General features: G+C 35.8%; 1 pseudogene; it reads left to right on the top strand.

Moving 5' to 3' along the window:
- Positions 1-20,907: 20,907 nt before the first annotated feature.
- Positions 20,908-21,594, top strand: LOC123394832 (annotated as a pseudogene).
- Positions 21,595-22,990: the final 1,396 nt, after the last annotated feature.

Genomic DNA, 22,990 nt, shown 5'->3' on the forward strand with positions numbered 1-22,990 from the left:
CAGCATGAACAGACATTTCTCCAAAATGGATGTAAAGATAACCAAGAGACACATGAAAATATGCTCAACATCACTCATCGTTAGGGAAATGCAAATCAAAACCACAATGAGATATCAGTTCACAACTGTAGAATAGCTAAAATTAAAAACAGAAACAACAAGTGTTAGCAATGATGTGGAGAAAAAGGCACTCTCATGCACTGTTGGTGGGAATGCAAACTGTGCAGCCACTGTGGAAAACACTAAGGAGGTTTCTCAAAAAATTAAAAATAGAATTACCACATGATCCAGTAATTCTACCATTAGGTATTTACCGAAAGAAATAAAACACTAATTGGAAAAGATAAATGCATCCCTATATCTATTGTAGCTTTATCTAAAATATCCAAAGTATGGAAAATACATAATAGATATAGATATAGATAGATCACATATATACTCGGACTTAAGAACAAATGAAATCTTGCCATTCCCAACAATAAGGATGGATTTTAAGTACATAATGCTATGTGAAATAAGTCAGTCAGAGAGCAGAGCTTGGGAGTTATTCCACAAGGTGTGGAATATAATGCTGAATATGAGAGAATTTATTGAATGGAAGTACTTACACCTGCCTCAGAATCGCTGATCTGGAAACATTTCTCCCCAGATTTTGCTAGGTTAGCTTCTTGAACCTTGAATAAAGAAATTAGAATAAAAAATCTGGAAATTTCTTATGATATCACAAAAAAGGTGAAAATACTCAAGGAGATGGGAATATTAGAATAGATTTCCTATGTAAAGCTTGATTACCCATGACCTGATTAGGATTCCTGTGTGGGTGCAGAAGACACCCCAAAGGAATGTGCTACAGAGCAGATACCAACACATTTAAGAAGCTTGGTTGGTGATAGTTGCACTCTGCAGGCTCTGATTGACAGGGTAGTTGTTTCTATCAAATTGGGCTCTTTAGTATCGATGGCAATAAGGCCAGGGCATACCACTAAGTTGCCAGAGGCATAGAGGATATAATTGCTAGCTTGCCATCAAGTTGCTTTGACCTTCAGGGATCTATGGTAATAGCCAATAGGTCATGGTGTTCTTAGACACGAGATAAGTGGGCAGATACTTATGAGAAAGAGAGAAAGAAAAAAAGATGATAGAAGATTGTCATCAACTGCTAAAATGAGAAAATGTGCCTTCACACTCAATATCCAGATCTAAGTCAGTTCTCAAATTTGGAACTCATTTATTAAAGCACATAGTTCCCTTGTGAAAGAAACCTGCAATGCCACATGAAATTTATACAGTAAATATGCCCTTGGCTATTCTCCAAAGGGACCTGGAATCATTCCCTGGGTAGCTGACACTGAGGAATTGGAAAATCCAGACACTTCTAGGACTGTTAGGTATAAGGTCTGAGCTAGCAGTGATGCCATGGGATCTAAAACAGCACCGTGGTCCTCTGGTTAAATGGGAGCTTCTGGAGGCCAGGTGGAATTTGGTTCAAGTCCATTTCACAGTGTATCAAAGGATCTTTGTTCCTAACCTATTGTTATTTCCTTGGCCATATGTACATTATTGAGAAAGAAATATTTAGCAGCTGAAATTATGGTCTACGGAATAAGAGCCACTAGGTCATCAAGAGCCAAGTAGAAGCAGAAATCACACTCCTGAGGAAATCACACTCCCATCCTGAGGAAAATTATAAATCAGAAGTAATACTATCTTATGAGAAGAATTGCTGAAATTAATACCAGTATCAAAGATAGGGAAATGCAAATCAAAACCACAATGAGATATCAGTTCACAACTGTAGAATAGCTAGAATTAAATAAGGAGTGATGGTTCACGGATTTCCATCTAATTCAACTATATGTAGCCTGCAAAAAATGAAAATGATCTTGGCAGATATAGATATTATTATAAATTTATCCAAGTGGCAACCCCAATCACAGCTGCTGGATTCTACCATTTGTGGTAGTAGCTACTATTGGAACTACCACTTGGTTAAGTGCTAATAGATTAACACAGGCTTTGGCACTTGTTATAGGGATACATATCTTTCAGATAATTTTTTTTTCCAATCCTTTTTACTAAGGAGGATCAAGTTTGGTTTTTTATTCACATGGTCAGAACGAAAGTCCACATTTTCTCCCTAGCCCAGGGATGCTAACTGTGCTGTTCTCTGTTATACCAGAGAATTCAGGTATCTTGATCATCTTGACAAGCCATAGATCACAATACTAGCTCAGTATATTGATGACATCATGGTAATCAGTGAGTAGGAAGTGGAAAGTATAGCAGATATGCCAGTAAGACACAGTATATCAAGAAGGTGGAGATAAGTCATGAAGATTCATGAGACTCCACAGTTTTGGAAGCCTAATGGTCTGTAACATGCCACAACATTCAGTGCACACTAATTACCAAAACAGGCTATAGCGCCTACATAATGAAAGTACAGAGGAATTTATGAATTTTTATGGCCATGATAACTATAAATGGGTAACTACAGCAACCACGGTTGAAGTGTTTTGATCTATTTTTGTGTAAAATTGAGTGGTTTAAAAAAAATCTGTTATTTGTTTATGAAATTATAATTTGGACAGAACTCAGCAGAGACAACTTATCTCTGCTATATGAGTTCTCTGGAGTCTCCATTGGAATGACTTGAATAAATAGGGATTGGAACAGTTGAGGACTGCCTGTGCATTTCTCCCTGTGTACTTTTGGGACTTCTGTGATTCAAAGCTTCTGAATGTCATCTCTCTGCATATGATCCTCAAGGTAGTTGGATATCTTCCATTGTGACTCAGAGCTCCAAGAGAGTGTGTCCAAAAGACCAAGGCAGAAGATGCAACACCTTTTATGACCTTGTCTTACAAGTCGTGCATCATCACTTCTGCCATATTCTATTGTAACACAGGAACAGTCTTAATGTAATGCATGAAGACACTACACTAGAGCTTAAGTAGTGGGAAATGTGGGTCACTGTGGGTCTGTTTTTTCAAATGGCTACTACACATAGAAAAGAAAACAAAGGGCTTACCATTACAGAGTCAAGTTTTGAGCTTTCCTGCCAAGCATGCCCCCTCAGACCAGCCAAAGAGATGGCCAACTGTGAACAAAATGTAAAATGAGTGGTGGAAGAGAAAGGTGATGGATATATATCAATTATGGCCTTTGGGCTAGTTGCAGTACTAGCACTTTTGGTAGTTTCACTAACCCTCTTACTTTAAATTGTTTTGGTGCTTGATCTGGCAACCATCTTGAGAGACTCTGATTCAACTTGTGCTTTCTCTCTTGGGGAAGAAGGAAAGGATGCTCTAATTAAGACCATTTCTTGGAGCACCTGGGTGGCTCTCAATTAAATGTTCAGCTCTTGGTTTCAGCTCAGGTCATAATCTCAGGGTGGTGAGATCGAGCCCCACATCAGACTCTGTGCTCAGCAGGGAGGCTGCTTGAGATTCCCTCTGCCTCTCCCTCTGCCCCTCCTCCAAGTTTCTCTCTCACTTTCAAATAAATCTTTTAAAAAAATTTAGAAAGATCATTTTCTCTAATCACAATAAGGTAAAACTAAAAAATCTATTATTAATATAAAAATCAATATAGAAAGCAATAAATGCCATCTCTCAGAGTCTCAGTCTATGCATGGGTAATTTAGAAGTTGGCCAAGAACCTGAATACTTATGCAGATTTTGGGGGCTTTTTTCCTGCTATTCTTTCCACTTTGGTCCCAGCCACGTTAACAGCCTTACATTCAAATTTGTGTTTCCTGCTCAGTTAGACTTCCACTCTCTGTATTCTATTTTCCTTTGCTGTGGATTGAAAAATAACTTCAGACAGAAAACAGGGGAGAATAGAAGACTCACTTCATATACTTTTCTTTTCTTAAAGATCGTAGGCCTGGATTGGTTCTGCCCAGTGCCTGCAAACAATTGCTTTATATATGTTGATCAGCATTTATAGTTTTTTACGGACAATAGGCTAAACCTGATAACAACTAATCCATCATGGCTTCCAAAACATGTTGCATATCTTGCTTTAGACATGATATTTTCAAATGCAAAAATATAGTTGTTTTACATGTTTTGTCAAATTTATAAGATGGTAACAGTGTTAAAATCTTATTTTGTTTCTTATTCTTCACAGTCAACATTATATATATTTTAAAATCTATTCTTTTTTATGTATAGTTAATAGGTTTGTTTCTTTTGCCTAATGCATATCATTCTATTATAGTGCATGTGCTATATGTTATCAACTAATTTCTTTAGTATTCAATAGCTAAGTTACTCCAGTTCTTTACTAGAATAAGGCTATAATCAACATCTTTAATATATATCTTCATTCTTTTCATTAATGAGATTAGAGTAACTTTATATATTAATCATTTAAGTTTTTACCTCTCTTTTTTTTTTCTTTTACTTATTTTATTTTATTATTTATTTATTTTTTTGCTGGGTTCTGTGGAAGTCACCAGGTGTGTTATATACTAATTCTTATTATTTATTCATTATAAGTATGTAATCCCTGGCTACCACTTTAATCTCAATCTTATGACTTCAATGGAATCTGTGATATATCATTCAGATCCTTTTTCAGGACCAGAGGACTTATTCTTCCACTGATGAAAAAAGATAGTTGCAGAGAGCCCATAATAATCATTAGGAACAGCCTTGGCTAAAAAAAAGTTGTCTCACCCAAATTCACACCCTCCTCCTAGGGGACTAGTCAGTGTAGGGATGTTTGGGCTCAGCCTCTCTAGCGTCAGAGAAGAAGCTTTCAGTGATACTGCATCAGAGCAGTACTTTTCCCTCTAACCCAATCCAGCTTTGTTTCTCTTTTCTCCCTTAGACAGAATTGACTTTAAGAACACTCCATAATAAATCTGCTCTTTATTATGGTCTTTCTTAGGGTCTGCTTCCTGGTGGCAAACCAAAGAGTGATATTTATTCATAGAAATTCTTACTTGCATTGCCCAATTCTTGTATGAGTCAAATTATGCTGGCTTTTCTCTTGTGATTTGAGTTTTTATATCTTACTCTGGTAAACATAATCTGTGATTCAGTTGATTTCTTCACTTTCATATTGAAGTTTTTTATCCATTTTGGGTTATTTATTTATTTATGTAACTGTATGTACTAGAGGTCCAATTTTATTTTTTTTAAATAGTAAATTAAGTTTCTAGTTTCACTTATAAAAATATCCATCATGACTTCATAGTTATGTAATCTAACCTCTGTCACATAACAAGAGATCTGTTTAAATCTTTGGTTTTTTTATTCCTTCAGTCAATCAATTGTACCCGTACTAGTACCACACTGATGGTTTTATCATTTGGTAATGTAGTCTGTCTTACTATATAATGGTATGGGTTTCCTCTCTTTGTACTTTTTGAACTTATTTATGGAAATTTATCTTTCTGTTAAAACTTTGGAAGAGATTTGTCAAGTTTCTCCCAAAATTTACAGATTTATTTGATGACAATTAAAATCTTTAAAATTTTATCCACTGTATTCTTGAGTATATTATATCTCTGTTCAGATCTACTTGGATATCTTTTAATAGAATTCTTAAAAATCTCCCTAAACCTCTCAGGTATCTTTGCTAGATTATTCTTGGGCAATTGATAGTCTTTATTATCACAAGTAGCGTCTACTTTTCATTTCATTTTCTAGTTACTTATTGCCAGTGAAGAGAACCTGCTGAATATACTTGAAGGATGATTTACTGAGATGACATATAAGACTGAAGAACTCTTTCAGAAGGTATTGGCAGGGAATAAAGATGGAATGAATGGGAAAAAATGTCAAAAGATATGGAGACTAATAATAGAAATAGCAGTACCCATCTAGAAGGAGAAAGAAGACACACAAATAGAGAAAATATTTGAAGAAAAAAATACTGATAATATATTTAAATTAATAAAAGATGTAAAACTTCCATTTTAAAGGGTACATAAAGAACTGAATAGGAGGTATTATGTGGGAGAAAAACTTTCTCATATAGATAAATAATAATGACTTTTTTTTAAAGATTTTATTTATTAATTTGACAGAGAGAAATCACAAGTAGACAGAGAGGCAGCCAGAGAGAGAGAGAGAGGGAAGCAGGCTCCGCGCTGAGCAGAGAGCCCGATGCGGGACTCGATCCCAGAACCCTGATCATGACCTGAGCTGAAGAGCAGCTTAACCCACTGAGCCACCCAGGCGCCCCAATAATAATGACTTTTAAGATTATTAAAAACAAAGGAGGGGTACCCCAATAATAATGACTTTTAAGATTATTAAAAACAAAGGAGGGGTGCCTGAGTGGCTCAGTTGGTTAAGGGTCCCACTCTTGATTTTGGCTCAGGTCATGATCTCAGGGTTTTGAAATCAAGCCCTGAAGCAGGCTTTGTGCTGGGGGTGGAGCTTGTAAGATTCTCTCTTCCTCCCCCACTGCCCCTCCTCTTCCATCCCTCAGACTTCTGTACTCTCTCAAAACAAAAATAAAACAACCACAAAGGGAACCACTTATAATTTTCAGAAGGAAATTAAAACATCTTTCACAGGGAAACTAAAACCAATGCCTATTAGCCTTGACAACAACAACATTGAATGCAAGAAATTTTATTTATTTTTATTTATTTATTTTTTTACTTTTAATTTTTTATTTTTGCAAGAAATTTTACAAGGAAAGATTTGAATCTGATATTGGATTCAGCCAAGTTATCACTTCAATGTTGGTACAAAAAGAAAGATATTAGTTATCAGAAAGTCTAGCAGCATGAAGAATCTCTTTAAAAGAATTCTTAAAATTCTTAGAGGTTTAACTTTTGAAAAGAAGGAATTGATTTCATAAGGAAGAAACTGCTATGAAGGGGAAGAATGTATAAAAATAAGTAGAATATATTGGTGTCTGAAAAAGTAATAATTTAATCATTTATGTAAGCACAAAAATCTAAAACTAAAACTTGTCAGGAGAAGAGAAAAAGATGGGAGACGGAACTGTACTAACTCTTTATCCTGTTCAAGGGGAAACATGATTATTCACAAAGTTATAGACATTGAAAAGGAAACAAACAAAATATTAATCTGTTTTATTTCCCCTGCTCAAAGCATTGACAAGCACATAGTCAATAGAAAAAAAAAATTGTTGAAAGAATCTTAATGAATTAATGACTATTAAAATAACAAAGAATAGAATACATGCAGTTAGTTCATAAAAAATGTCTAATTAAATCAGGGAAATGGGAAACAAGATAAAATTAATTGTAGTAGTTAGAAAACATCTTCTAGTACAATAGTAACAAATTAATTAATGGTAAAGTTTATTAATTAAAATAGGTAAAACAATAATGAAAACACAAAGACTCTCAGATTGTATTAAAAATAAAAGCTAAGGGGCACCTGGGTGGCTCAGTGGGTTAAGCCGCTGCCTTCGGCTCAGGTCATGATCTCAGGGTCCTGGGATCGAGTCCCACATTGGGCTCTCTGCTTGGTGGGGAGCCTGCTTCCCTGTCTCTTTCTCTGCCTGCTTGTAATCTCGGTCTCTGTCAAATAAGTAAATAAAATCTTAAAAAATAAAAAAATAAAAGTTAAAAGTGTTGTCTAAAAGATACTCATTTAAAACACAAACACATACACACACAATAAGATGCAGAAAAATTGATAATGAAGGTATGGAAGAGATATATCCTAAAATATCAACTAGAAATTTTAATATGAGAAAAAGAGAAAAATGAAAGTTATTATCAAAGAGATGTTAAATATGTTTAAAAAAGGGGAGCTGAGAGGATAGCCTATTAGTATAAAAATTAATAACATTTCTGTTATGGAAAGGCATAATAAATGAACACACATTTTATGGAAATGGGTATATGATACATGGAAAACTATAAAGGTAGAGATGATTTCAATGGTATTACTAAGCTAGATATAATAGATATATGTCTAGAACCTGTTATCAAATGAACATAGAATACATATTTTCAAACACACAGGCAACATTTACCAATGATGGTCATATACCCAGTCCCAAAAAGAAGTTTCAAAATATTTTAAATAATTAGCAGCATACCATCTATATTCTATAACTACAATATAATAATTATAAATCAAACAAGAGTATTTAGGAAAATTTCCCATCTCTAAAAACTAACATATTACCATTTGCCTGTTGACTTAAGGCTAAAATTATATGCTAAAATGTGAAATTCTTACATTTGAATGACAATGAAAACACTGAATTGAAATCTGTTTTCTGCTGAAATGTGGAGGAAAATGTACCAAATTATGAATATTAAGCAGAATTTAAGAAAGATGAAAAAAGAAAGATGGAAAACAAATTAGCTAAAATCTGAAAAGATCAACAAACTAAATCCAAAAACAAAAGGAAAAGAGAGGAGCACATAAAAATAAGGATAAAGTTATGACAAAAGAAACAGTTAAAAATAAGGCAATGTGAAAACACTAAGAAACAAATTTCTAGAGATACCAGTTAAGTAAAACAAGAAGAGAGAAAATGCAAAAAAAAAAAAAAATAGAATGCAAGAGGGAAAATAACTAAATATAAGCAAAATCCTACAAGTATGTAATGCATCAACATATATCAAAAATTGAAATTTTGAAGAAATTGATATATTTCTGAAAATGATGATCACAACTCCCCTTCTGCCAGCAAAAGCCAAGGCTAGATGCTATTAGATGCAATTTCTGTCAGTTTTCAAGAAACATCTATTTCAAAACATCAATTCCAAAAATAAAAAAATAGGAAAGCTGTCCAATTCATTTCATTAGGTTAATATAATCTGAGTACCCAAACTCAGTAACAATACAGGAGAACAAAACTGTTGGTCAATTTCCTTCATGAATGTAAAAGCAAAGATCCTGGTAGCTAATCATATTTAACCCTAAAAAGTAGAGTTAATTTAAGGTATGTAGGGATTTTTCAGCTTGAAAAGTTATTAATGCAATTAATAACCACCACATCAAATGATCAAAAATGATTCCTCTTTCTATTAGGACTGAAAAAGCAGTCAGTATGATTTTCTACACAGTTAAGATAAAAATTATTAGCAAAGGAGGAGAGAGAAAGGCACTTTCTTAAAAATACAAGAGGGATACCTGGTTGGCTCAGTGGGTTCAGCCTCTGCCTTCAGCTCAGGTCATGATCTCAGGGTGCTGGGATCGAGTCCCACATGGGCCTCACTGCTCAGCAGGGAGCCTGCTTCCTCCCCTCTCTCTCTGCCTGCCTCTCTGCCTACTTGTGATCTCTCTCTCTGTGTCAAATAAATAAATGAAATCTTTAAAAAGGACATTTTAAAAAAGACAACAACAAAAAGAGGTATTTACAGTACATCTACAGAAATCATCACATTTAATGGAGACATTTTACTTTGGTTACCTTTCAGGTGGGTGTCAAGACATGGATGACTGCTATTTCCATATAGTTCACACATACCTGAGATCCTGCACAAGACATTAAAGCTAGAAAAATAATAAGAGATTAAAGAGAATAGGAAGAAAATGTAAACATATTATGATATTAATATCTTCATGCAATGCCCAAGAGAATTTATAAATAAGATTAATATAAAAATTTTTTAAAAGGATTAATATGAAAATTAAGTTAATTTAAGGGCTGAAGAAATAATCCATACCCATATGACCACTATCCAGAAAAGAAAAATGCTATCATTTTTTCAAATTTGTTCTAATTTTTTTTTTAAGATTTTATTTATTTATTTGACAGAGAGAGATCACAAGTAGGCAGAGAGGCAGGCAGAGAGAGAGAGAGGAGAAAGCAGGCTCCCTGCTGAGCAGAGAGCCCGATGTGGGACTCGATCCCAGGACCCTGAGATCATGACCTGAGCCGAAGGCAGCGGCTTAACCCACTGAGCCACCCAGGCACCCCAAATTTGTTCTAATTTTTTAAATAAAGTTAAATCCTTTCAAATTTTCCTTTTTTAAATAAAAAGGATACACATACAAGAAAAATTCATTGCAGCATTGTGTGCTAGAACAAACAATTTGAAACAGTCTTTTTTATATTAAAAAATTAAAGGTCGAGCAACAATTATTTAATCTCTGTCATACAAAAATTTTCAATTAACTCCATTGAGATTTTTTCCCCCAAAATTCTTCTAGCTTAACACCTACTATTTCTTTCTCATAATTACCATGTATTCAGGGATACATATGCATTTCTAATATTAGGAGTTGATAAGGAAGGGGCAGTTGTGTGGCTCAGTTGGTTGAGCGGCTGTATCCTGATTTTGGCTCAGATCATGATCTCAGGGTTCTGAGATCAGGCTCTGTGGTGGTCATGGAGTCTTCTTGGGAGTTTTTCTCTCCCTCTCCCATTTCCCCTCTTCTACTCCCTGTACTCTTCCCCACCAATGCTTGTACAATCTCTCTCTCAAAAATAAAAAAAAAAAAAGAGTTTTTAAAATGGATTTTTATCTTAAAATCAGAAAATTGATTTATTAAAAAAGACCTCTTAGTTGTACTTGAGATGCTGCTTTCTCTCTCCCACAATACCTTGTGCTCTTCCTTTCCAACCTTGGCCTGGCAGAATAGCACCCACAAAGAAGGGTGGGGAGAAGAAGAACTGTTCTGCCATTAAGGAGGTAGTGACCAGAGAATACACCATCAGCATTCACAAAGGCATCCATGGAGTGGGTTTCAAGAAGCTTGAACTCTGAAACTCAAAGACATCTGGAAATTTGCCATGAAGGAGATGGAAACTCCAAATGTGTACCATCAGGCTCAACAAAGCTGTCTGGGCCAAAGGAATAAGGAATGTTCCATATGGTATCTGTGTGCAGTTGCCCAGAAAAATGTAAGGAGGATGAAGATTTGCCAAACGAGCTCTATATGTTTGTTACCCATGTACCTGTCACCAGTTAAAAAAATCTGCAGTTAGGGCGCCTGGGTGGCTCAGTGGGTTAAAGCCTCTGCTTTCAGCTCAGGTCATGATCCCAGGCTCTCTGCTCCGCAGGGAGCCTGCTTCCTCCTCTCTCTGACTGCCTCTCTGCCTACTTGTAGTCTCTGTCTGTCAAATAGGTAAATAAAATCTTAAAAAAAAAAAAAATCTGCAGTTAATGTAGATGAAAACTAAGTACTGATTGTTAATTAAAGGTATAAAACTAAAAAAAAAAGGACTACTTAAAGGGGATAGTGAATGGATATTAAAATTAATATAATTTTATATTATATTATATTTATATAATTTTTCAAATACCTAATTTGAAAAAAAATCCTTGAAGCTGATTTATGGTTTTAAAAGATCAAAATTGCTTAATATAAAAATTCCACACCCACACCTCTGGTCAGGATTTTTTAGATCTTCTTCTCTAATAAATATCAAATATTTTGAATATATTTCTAAACAAAAACTCAAATCACTTGAAGCCTTTCAAGATTATAACTGGTCATTTTAGAAGAAAACACAAGTAAGAGACAATGGGCAAAGTCTAGATCAGGTCTGTCCAATGGAAATATAATGCTCACCATAAATGTGAGTCACATATGTAATTTAAAATTTTTCAGTAGCTGTTTAAAATGTTAGGATAAATCAATAAAATTAATTTTAATAACATTTAGCCCAATCTATTAAAATGTTAGCATTGAACCCATAAACAATATAAGAATTACTATTGACATATTTGACATTTTTAATATCAAAATTTTAAAACTCCATTGTGTGTTTTACACTTATGAAACCATCTCAGTCTGTGCTATCCACACTTCAAGTGCTCAATAGCCTCAATGGCTAGTGGCTATCATATTGGATAGGCCGATATAAAGAATGCATTGATTAATACAATGCATTTTTTTAAGATTTTATTTATTTATTTGATAGACAGAGATCACAAGTAGGCAGGGAGGCAGGCAGAGAGAGAGAAGAGGAAGCAGGAGCCCCGCTAAGCAGAGAGCCCGACGTGGGGCTCTATCGTAGGACCCTGAGATCATGACCAGAGCAAAGGCAGAGCAACCCACTGAGCCACCCAGGTGCCCCAATACAATGCGTTTATTTACATGATGGCTATAGTATGCTAATCTGGTGAAAGTAAACACCAACATTTAGGAACTTCTAGTATGTGCTTAAAATTGTGTTAAGCATATTATATGAATTATCTCATTTAATGTACTGTAAACCTATGGGATAAAAAAAATACTAATATTACTCATATTAGTTCCATTATATGATTGAGAAACTTAGAATTAAAAACATACCCAGTGGACGACAGGTAAGACCAGGCAGAGAGTGAATTGAGCCCGCTTTCTAAGCTTATACTTCTAATTATTTCATACTACACTGGTTGTAGTTTAGAGGATCAATGGCACTAGGGTGATGGCTATGGAGGGGGAAATAAGTGGAGTAGTTTGAGAAATATTCAAATAATAAAAGCAGTTGGAGTTGGTCATAGGCTATATATGTAGGTTGAGGGACAGGGAAATATCTAGGATGATGGTTGTTTGCTTGTGCAGATGGTCAGATTGTGTGACTATTGCTAGGATAAAGAACATTGGAGACAGGCAGGTTCTTGAGAAAAGATTCAAAGTACTCCATACTTCAGATTCAGAACATTCCTAACATCTTTTTAGTTATGTTAAGCCTCTGCTTGGAAATGTGATTTTAAAATGTCCCCTTACTTCTACTGGTTATTACACTGATCAGCCTAGAAAAAGAGAAAAATAAGGTTGTCAGAATAAAATAAAAGAAAGGACCCATGATGATTTCCTTTCACAAATAGGAAGAAAAATTATACAAACAAGAGAACAGTTTATAATGTACTTGGACGAAACCAACTTTTTCTAGCTTAATAATATAGATTAAATTTATGAAAAATTAGAAAAATTATAATTGTTAACTGTTTTAAAATTTAGGGGATAAAAACAGATCAATGCCCCAATGAATAGATTCAAAATAATACTGCTTAGATACTGATTTACTCTTTCATATCTTTCCAGCAGATTCTATTGTGAAACCTTTCTAGTAATGGGTGAAATCTGTTACATGCCCAATAAGATGAGGTTCAGCAAGAGCTTTTGTGGTATTTATGTTCAATTTGGATGACAACTCTTAGAGACACTATGGATTAGAGGAAAGGACACCAGTTTATTTCACTGTTATTTAAAAAAAAATTATTTATGCCTCTCCTCAGTTTCTTTAGTCTGGCTACTTCATCTTAATTGAATGTTGTTCTCATTCTTTGCTCCTGTAAATTTGAATCCTTTGATAATGGGGCTAAATTATAAATCTCACATTTGGTTTGTTAAAGTAAGAAAAACCACCAATGGCATGAGAATAGGGAAGGGAAAAAATTGCAGGGAAAGAGCTCAAGTTTTGGAATAGTAGCTGTGGAGACCAGCACTGGGAGGTAATAAAAATTTTGTTAAAAAATTGTCAAGGTCGGGGCGCCTGGGTGGCTCAGTGGATTAAGCCGCTGCCTTCGGCTCAGGTCATGATCTCAGGGTCCTGGGATCGAGCCCCGCATCGGGCTCTTTGCTCAGCGGGAGCCTGCTTCTCTCTCTCTCTCTGCCTGACTCTCCGCCTACTTGTGATTTCTCTCTCTGTCAAATAAATAAATAAAATCTTTTAAAAAAAAATTGTCAAGGTCTACTCAGTGCTGAAATGTATATGTGTGGGTCAGAAGAAACAGAAGAAGGAAGTCATCAACTGAATCTGAGTCTCAAAATTTAAACAGTAAAATGAAGAAAGTCCCCAGACAGTGTGAAACAGAAGTGATAGGACCTCATAGTTCTTATAGTTTCCTTTCTGGTTGGCTAAGGGTATAACATTGATTTCAGATTGATTTCTTAATAAAAGTTTCTCAGGGAAGAGTTCACCTCAAGAATAATATTTAGCTGACTGGGTTATGGACGTTGGGGAGGGTATGTGCTATGGTGAGTGCTGTGAAATGTATAAGCCTGATGATTCATAGACCTGTACCCCTGGGGAAAATAATACATTATGTGTTAATATAGAAAAAGAGTAATATTTAGCCGAAATCATTAATATATAATGGATTCTGCTTTGTTTCTTTAGCTCTCAATCTACTGTTGTCATGTCTATTGTTTGCTTCTTTTCGTTTAAAGATTTATTGATTTATTTGAGAGAGAGAGCAAGAGACAGAGTGAGAGAGAGAGCAGGGGGTGGGGGAGGAGGGTAGAGAAGAGAGAGACTCTAAAACAGATTCCCTGCTGAGCACAGAGTCCAACACAGGGCTTGATCTCATGATCCTGAAATCATGACCTGAGCCAAAATCAAGAGTTAGGCACTCAACCAACTGAGCCACTCAGGCACTCCTCTGTTGTTTGTTTCTTAGGGTAGTGATCTTTAGTACTGAAATTTAGTTTAAAATGAGACAGTCTTTTTCATTCAATAACTACATAAATAACTACATAAATAGTGACACAATGGGGACAGTGAGGCATCCTGGACCCACATTTCAAAGTGTGGAAGTAAGGAAGTAAGGAGGATGTGAAACATGAAACAGGTAGAACCTAATATGAGATAATGATGGTCCCATTGGTAGGAGAAGAAACTGGATTGCATAGAAAGGTGTTGGAGTAATGTAAAGGAAATTAGACCGTGCTGTTGACTGTATTCTACTCCTTTAAGGTTTTCTTGTTGTGTTGCAATGGCAACAGACAGGACAATGGATGTAACATGGATATCTTGAGATTATGTATATTTGTAACCATAGCAGTCAGAGAAATGACAGACATGAGTACTACTCAAGATGTGCTAAGTTTCTAGTTGTATGTACTCTTTTTTCATCCATTAGCTTAAACTTTCCTCATATTTTCTCACTCTCTGACCTCCTATACACCTTTAAACTCTGTAAAGATAACAAAACAAAACTCTGTTATCATCTTTATGATACATCTCATATATATTTGAAATCTCCAATGTCTTACTAAGACATATTCTTCTTATAAACTGAGAAAATTACTTACATGGATCCAATACAATAAATTTTTACCAAAGAACATAATGGCAAAACATTCTTGAGTATACATAACTTTTTCCAAGGAACCCATCAATTCCTGCCCAGTTTCATATGTTTTTCTAAATGTCTTATCTCCCTATATATAGAAGGCTACATCTACATCTTTTCACTTCCTACTCTCCCCATCACTATATCCTAACACCTGTAGTAATATTTAGCTGGAATTTGTAGTGTTAGGATTAAATTATAGGAGAGAAGTCAGAAGTATAGTTTTGAGATTCATTTGCATAGTGATCTGAGTCACTTAGAAAGATAATGAACAGAGAAGAGAGGAGACTAGTGCACAAAGAAAAGAAAGTCAAGGATGAACCTTGAGGAACTGACCACATTTTGTGGCACTGAAGAGAGGGGAAGACCCTATGAAGGGGAGAGAGGCAAAAGAAAGAGATGAAGGAATTACCAAGGTATTCTAATGTTGTAGGTAAGACAAGTATTTCAAAAGGTGGTGATGAAATGTGCAGTTTTTTCTTTCTGAACATACAAGAGAGATAGACCTGAAAAAGTTCTTTGATAACTTCTGAAAAGGAGTTTAAGTGGAGTGGAGTGGGAGAAAATCAAATTGAAAGGGTTAGGGATGAATGTTTGATAAACAATTAGAGGCATCAGCTTGATAGTTTGTAAAAACTCATAGATAGCTGTAGAAATTTCACAGACCACATTAATGTGCTCTTTTATCACAGAGAATAATTTGCAAGTCTTCAGACCACATTAGTCAGGAAGCTGGGTTTTATTTTATTACTATCAATCTATTGTATAAGATAAAACAAGCTATTTTAACTACTTTCACTTTCTTATGTAAATTTGGCCTCAATTGAAGTGATATTAAGATGATGTTTATGCACCAGTGGAAAAGGGGGCATTTGATTACCATTTAATGGCTATTTAATATTTCCATTAAATTTATAAGAAAATACAATTTTTATATATTTCAAAGACTTTTATATAAATATTAATTAACTAAAAAATCCTTGATCAGATGGTGAGAACAGATTTTTTACTTTTGAAAATATGCTCATTTTCAGGTTACTATGAAAAATACTCTCAAGATACTTAAAGAAGACATATTCCCTGCTTACAAGGATCTCATAATCAACTAAGGATATAAAGTTGGACTGCTAACTATGTACTATTCCAGGCAGAATGAGTTTGTCCCCATTTCCCAGTCTGTGTGGTTTCTATGAATATCCCTGTACAGGCTCTATTTTACCTTTAGTAAATAGTGTGGGAATTTCTTACCTAAGAATTGTATTAGCCCTATTGTAAAAGATAAAGCAATTCTAAAGCTTTTGCTAGCACTCAATATTGCCAAAAATGGCTGTTAAAGGCTGATGGTTCTAGTACTTAAAAGGGTAGCTGTGGTGAGTCTCACATTTCTTACACACAAGAAAGAATCTTGGCATGATTTAGAAGCAGGAGGATGTACTAAATGGATATTGATATCATTCATGTTACATTGTAAATACTTTCTCCACTGTGAATGGAGTATTCAGAATAGGTAATATTGTTTGAGAGAATATTCTCTTTTTTTAATAGGAGTCTGGGAGTATTATTACTAAAGGTTGATATATATCTTCAGATGGGTTCCATGTATAGGTGGGTAAGTGTGTGTGTGCATGTGTGTGTGTGCGCACATGGTACAACACGTGGTGACCAGGAAGAATGAGAAGGGATTTACCACTGACTGAGAGACCTTGGCCTCTCAATGCCCATTCTGGAATGTTCTTCCATAGTCCACCTGTTCCTAATCATGGTATTATTACACACTTGATAATTTAGATTTTGAGAATTATATTACTACAAACTATCATGCTCAGTTTGCATTGCTGAGAGAGAGGGCAAGAAGACATGTTTAGCTTCCAAACCTAAAGGCTATTACTCCTTCCCTACAATCTCTCTTGACAATAGGTCAGCAGAAGTGTAATTTTAAAAAGTCTTCACTGTTTTTATACTACCACTCTTTTAATTCCCCACAAAAACAACCGAAGAATATAGTAAGTAACCAACTTCAATTAACTTCTTGGTGGCTAATTAAAAGAAGTCACAATGTAGGAATTTATTTATTTATTTTTAAAGATTTTATTTATTTATTTGTCAGAGATCACAAGTAGGCAGAGAGGCAGGCAGAGGTGGGGGGTGGGAAGCAGGCTCCCTGCTGAGCAGAGAGCCTGATGTGGGGCTCCATCCCAGGACCCTGGGATCTTGACCTGAGCTGAAGGCAGAGGCTTTAACCTGCTGAGCCACCCAGGCACCCCATAATGTAGGAACTTTAAAACCATTAACAAAATATGACATTATCCAGCTTCCAAAAAACTTATGGTTTCACATGATGATTCCTCACAAGTTAAAGAAAATTGTTTTCCTGTCTCAAAATCATTTGTTTTATCTCTCTTCTTTCAAAATAAAGAGATAAGAATACATAGAAGAATACATAAAGAAACAATAGTATCTATGGATAAAGAAGGAAATACTTTGCATGCCATGGAAGCTAAACATTCTTTTTTCTACCATTTGTTCTATATATGAATGACATGTACCTGTACATGTTCTCCGTATCTGTTTTCACGTCAACAAAATCAGAATAATAATAGTATGTGCCTCAGAAGTTGTTTGGAGGTCGATATTAATTCATGTATGGAAAGCATTTAGAATAGAAATTCTTTATTAATATTTGTTCCTATCATTTTCTTAACTATAGGCATAGAAGGGGAATTGTCTTTTGATCTATGGATCCTTAACATTATCTACATTCCTTTTTTTAAAAAATATTTTATTTATTTATTTGACAGAGAGAGAGAGATCATAAGTAGGCAGAGCAGTAGGCAGAGAGAGAGGGGGAAGCTGTCTCCCTACTAAGCAGAGGACCCAATGCGGGGGTCAATCCCAGGACCCTAAGATCATGACCTGAGCCGAAGGCAGAGGCTTAACCCACTGAGCCACCCAGGCACCCCCATTATCTACATTCCTAAGTAAATGCCTAGTAGAGTCATATATTGATACACTTTGGAAGAATTTACATGCAATGTGAATTGTGGTTCTGTGGAAATTTGGAAATTCAAGGAAATCTATCCCTAAAATTATAGTCTTTTGGGGAGGAATCCCCCCCCCCCAATTTTATCCATAGTTTCTTAGATATCTGGCTCTTTTCTTCTTTTTTAAATTGATTTTGTCTATTTAATTTTTTTCTGGAAATTGTATATTTCATCACTATATTAGTTTGCAAAGGCTGTCATAACAAAGTAGTACAAACTGGGTGGCTTAAACAACCAAATTTGTCTCACAGTTCTGGTAGGTTAGAAATTTGAATCAGCAGGGCTGGTTCTTTCTGAGGGCCATGAGGGAAGCCTCTGTCCCAGGTCTCTCTCCTTGACTTGAAGATGTCTGTCTTCTTCCTGAGTCTCTTCATATCATCTTGCCTCAATGCTTATCTCCTCTTCTTGTGTTGTTTTATTTGTAAGGGCACTAGTCATACTGAATTGGGGGCCCATCCTACCCAGCCTTGGCCTCATTTTTACTAATTTCATCTGCAATAACCTATATCCAAATAAGTTCACATTATGACATGCTGGGGAGTTCCGAACATATGATTTTTATGGGGATATAATATAACCCATAGGAATTAGTAATATCAAATATTTTCTTATTGTGTTTTAAGTAGTATTTTAGTATTAAAAAGTCTTCCTTATTTTTATCTGATTTCTAATTTATTTAATACATTTGTAATCATTTTCTCATAGAGTATTTCAAAAGTATGCATAAATAGGGAGAATAGTATAAGGAACTGCCATGTAACTATCACCCACTATCAACCATTACCAACTCATGACCAATGTTTTTTTAAAGATTCTTTTTATTTGAGTGTAGTTGAAACAAAATGTTACTTTTGTGTCTGGTGTACAGCATAGTGATTCCACAACTTTGTACATTATGCTATCCTTACCACAAGTATAGCTGTCATCTGTCACCTTATAATCCTGTTACAATTATCATTGGCTATATTCCTTCAGCTGTACCTTTGGTTCCTGTGACTTAGCAACTCATGGCCAATCATCTTATATTTACACTTCTGCCCTCTCCAGTCATATGCATTTTTAAAGTAAATCCCAGGTATTATATTATCTGATAAGAGTTTTACATTTCTAAAAACATAAGAACTGTAAAAACATAGCCACAATAGTAATATACTTAAAAATAAACAATAATTTCTAAATATCATCAACCATGTAGTCAAATAAAATTTCATCAAATGCTGGGAAAAAATGCCCGGCCCCTGCCACTTTCCTCCATCCTTCCTTCCCTTCCTTCCTTTCTATAGTTCAGAAGTCAGCAAACTTTTTTAACGTAAAGGACCAGAAAATAAACATTTCCGGGTTTATTGGCCACCTACAATTTTCATTGTATATATTATTTTATTTACTGTTATAAACATTTAAAAATGAAAGCCTTTTTAAGCTTGTAGACTGTAAAAACAGGTCACAGGCTGGATTTGACCTACAACCTACAGTTTGCAGACTTCTATATAGTTTGCTGTTTGAACTGGCATTAAGATCAATGTTGTATTGGTTTGAGATTACATATGCATGAGATTTATTAGAGTAAATGCCAGTGAGAGAAAATAGGAAAGAAACCATGACTGTCTCAGAGTACCACCAGATTGCAATGCAGTTCTGACTGTTGAGGGAAAGAGAAGTGGGGAAGATTGGGTAGAAGAGTCCTCTGGGACCTCAATTATTCTAATATTGTTTCACTTTATGATATCCCTGATCTCTTGAATCCACCCCTTCATGAACCAGTAGTTATTTATCTTTTCTTACCATCCTTATATTCTATCCTATTGTCTTCTATATAACTCACATTTCTTCCTCGTTTATCCTAGCAGTTAGAGTCTCTATTTTTTATTGCATCTCAGAAATAACATTTTTTTATTTCAACCTGATTTAGGTTTTAGTTCTTTTATTTCCCCAGTAAGGGATTCTTTAGTGTCTCCTATGGTTTTTTCAAGCCCAAAGAGAATCTTTACAATTGTTGTTTTGAATTCTAGTTCTGACATTTTACTTACATCCATATTCATTAGATTCCTGGCTGTGAGTTCTGCTTCTTGTTCTCTTTTTGGGGTGAGTTCTTCCATCTTGTCATTATGTCCAGAAAAGAATAAAAAACAAAGGGAGGGAAAATACAAATAGAGCAGCAATGATACCAGAAAAATGTATACTACACAAATCAGAAGAGAACAGAAACCAAAAAGAAAAAAGAAAAAAAACTGAGAATAAAATCAAGCAAGAAATAGAACATAACAGAACAATAAACTGGATCCTGAGTATTTTGGTCTGTTTGTTAGGAGAAACTAGATCCCAAAATAGGCAAGAAAGAAAACCTCAAAAATGTTTAAGTGTAAAATGAAGTTTAAAATGAAACTTGAAAGTGTAAAAGTGTAAAAATGAAATTTAAAAAAAGACATAAAAATAATTGATAAGATAATAAAATAATTGAAAAGGAAAATAAAATATGAAACTGAAGGACTAAAAAATAATAACTATACTGGAAAAATACACACTACACAAATCAGAAGAGAACAGAAACCAATAATATAAGAAAAGGGAAAAAAATGGGAATAAAATCCGACAAGAAGTTGAACAGAACAGAACAATAATCTAGACCAGAGTATATTTTGGTCTGTTTGTTAGAAGAAACCAGATATTAAAAATAGGCAAGAAAGAAAACTATATATACATAGATATATATATATATGTGTGTATGCCTATTTTGGGATCTTGCCTATACTTGACTATATTTGGGACACACACACACAAATGTACTTGAATACAATGAAATGAAGCCAAAAATGAAATATATATATATATATATTTATAAACTGTAAGTGTAAAAATGAAAATTTAAAAAGACAAAAATAATTGAAAAGACAAGAAAATAATTGGACTCCACTGGCAGCCCCCGCCAGGATTGTGCTGCACTTACCACCAAAACCACTTACTTACAGCCACCACTTCACCACTACCCTTTGGAATGGCCAGTAGGGGACCTGCTTACAGCCTGAGCTGGGAGGTAGAGCAGAAGATTGAGAAACAGTAGGATGCAGACCTGGAGCAGATCCTGATCCAGTGAATCACCATCCAGTGCCACAAGGATGTGGGCTGGCTCTAGCCTGGGTGGGAGAACTTCAGAACAGGCTTAAGGATGGCATGGTTCTGTGTGAGCTCATCAACAGGCTGTACCCCAAGGAACAGGCCCCAGGGAAAAATATCCAGGCCTCCACTAGAGCCTTCAAGGTGCTGGAGCAGATTATCTCAGTTCCTGCAGGCAGCCAAGCACTGTGGCATCAACACCATTGACATCTTTCAGACTGCAGACATCTGGGAAGAAAAGAACATAGCCTATATGCAGTGGATGCTGATGAACCTGGGTGGACTGGTGGTAGCCCAGGATAACGGGCTTTTCTCTGGGGATCCCAACTGCTTTCCTAAGAAGTCCAAGGAGAACCTTGGAACTTCTCAGACAACCAGCTGCAAGAGGGCAAGATTGTCATTGGGTTGCAGATGGGCAGCAACTGCTGGGCATCCCAGGCCAGGATGCCCTGCCAGATCCTCTGATCCTATTCCAGCCCTGTTCCTGCCCTTCTATGAATGGTAGATATATATATTTTAGCAGTGACATTCCCTGAGAGCTCCTGGGACTTTCAGACTCCCTTCTGCCAGAGTGGGGGCATGGCCTGGACTGCCTCCTCTGGGGGTGCCCAATGGCAGGTTCTCTCCCTGTGCTTATTAATACATTCCCTTCTTTAACCCCCCCCCAAAAAGACAAGAAAATAATTGAAAAGTGTAAAATTATAAAACTGAAGGACAAAAGAATAACTATACCAGAAAAATATACATTGCACAATCAGAAGAGAACAGAAACCAAGCAGAAAAGGGAAAAAAGGGAATAAAATGGAAATAAAATCAGACAAGAAGTTGATCAGAACAGAACAATAAACTAGACCCTGGTGTATTTTGGTGTGCTTGTTAGAAAAAAAACTAGATCCTGAAATTGGTCAGAAAGGGAAAATAAAATAAGATAAAATAAAATATATTTGAATACAATGAACGGAAGCCAAAAATGAAAAATATATAAACGGCAAGTGAAAAAATGAAAATTAAAAAATAATTGATAAAGTAAAATAGCTGCAAAGGATAATAAAATATTAAAAAGGATTAAAGAAAAATAAGAAAAAGCCCCGAATGCTGTATACTTCTTTTCCCCCAAAGCTGGAGTTTTACAGTTTTGTATGATTGGTAAACTTGGTATTTGCCAGAAGTTCCCGCTGGTCTTCTAGGGGAGGGGCCTGTTTCACTGATTCTCAGGGGTCTTGCCTGGGAGGAATTGCACCGCTCTTGCCACGGGTCTTAAAATGGCCGCGCTCCGATCTCTTTCCCAGGAGCTTATTTTGAACCCCCCACTCTTCAGTGAGCCCTCACAGAAAAGCAGTCAATCACTCTTGTCTCTCTAGTTTCGGACTGAACTCTGTGTTCATCCAGTCTGTGCCTGAGCATTTTTACCTCAAGCACGAGAGCCGCTCATGAGTCTCCAAACTGTAAACAGACTCTTGTGGAGTGTACCGGGGCTGCTCCTCTCAGGGTAGGGAAGGGGGCTTCACTGCAGTTCTGCTTTTTGCTGGGCCCCTGCTCAGAGAACTTTCCCCTTACCATGCAGGGGGTCCTGGTTTATGGCAACACCAAGGAGAAAGCTGTTGCAACCAGCTTTCCTGCTCCAATGCCTGGAACTCTGCCATACTCAGAACGAGGGTGCCCCTTGTTCTTTTTGTGACCCCAGGGATCCTGAGACCATGCTGTCCCACCTGAGATTCTGCCTGCTGGAAGCCTCCTGAGCACCATTCAGGTAAACTTATAGAAGTTCCAACTTTGCACTCTGCTGTTTGTAACATTTTCAGTAGCCGGCTTGTGGAGGCTCTCTGCTCCTGTGTTTTATCTCCCGATGTATCACCTCAGA

The sequence above is a fragment of the Mustela putorius genome, unplaced genomic scaffold (assembly GCF_011764305.1).
Source record: "Mustela putorius furo isolate JIRA1106 unplaced genomic scaffold, ASM1176430v1.1 tig00003845_pilon_pilon_pilon, whole genome shotgun sequence".
Lineage (NCBI taxonomy): Eukaryota > Metazoa > Chordata > Mammalia > Carnivora > Mustelidae > Mustela > Mustela putorius.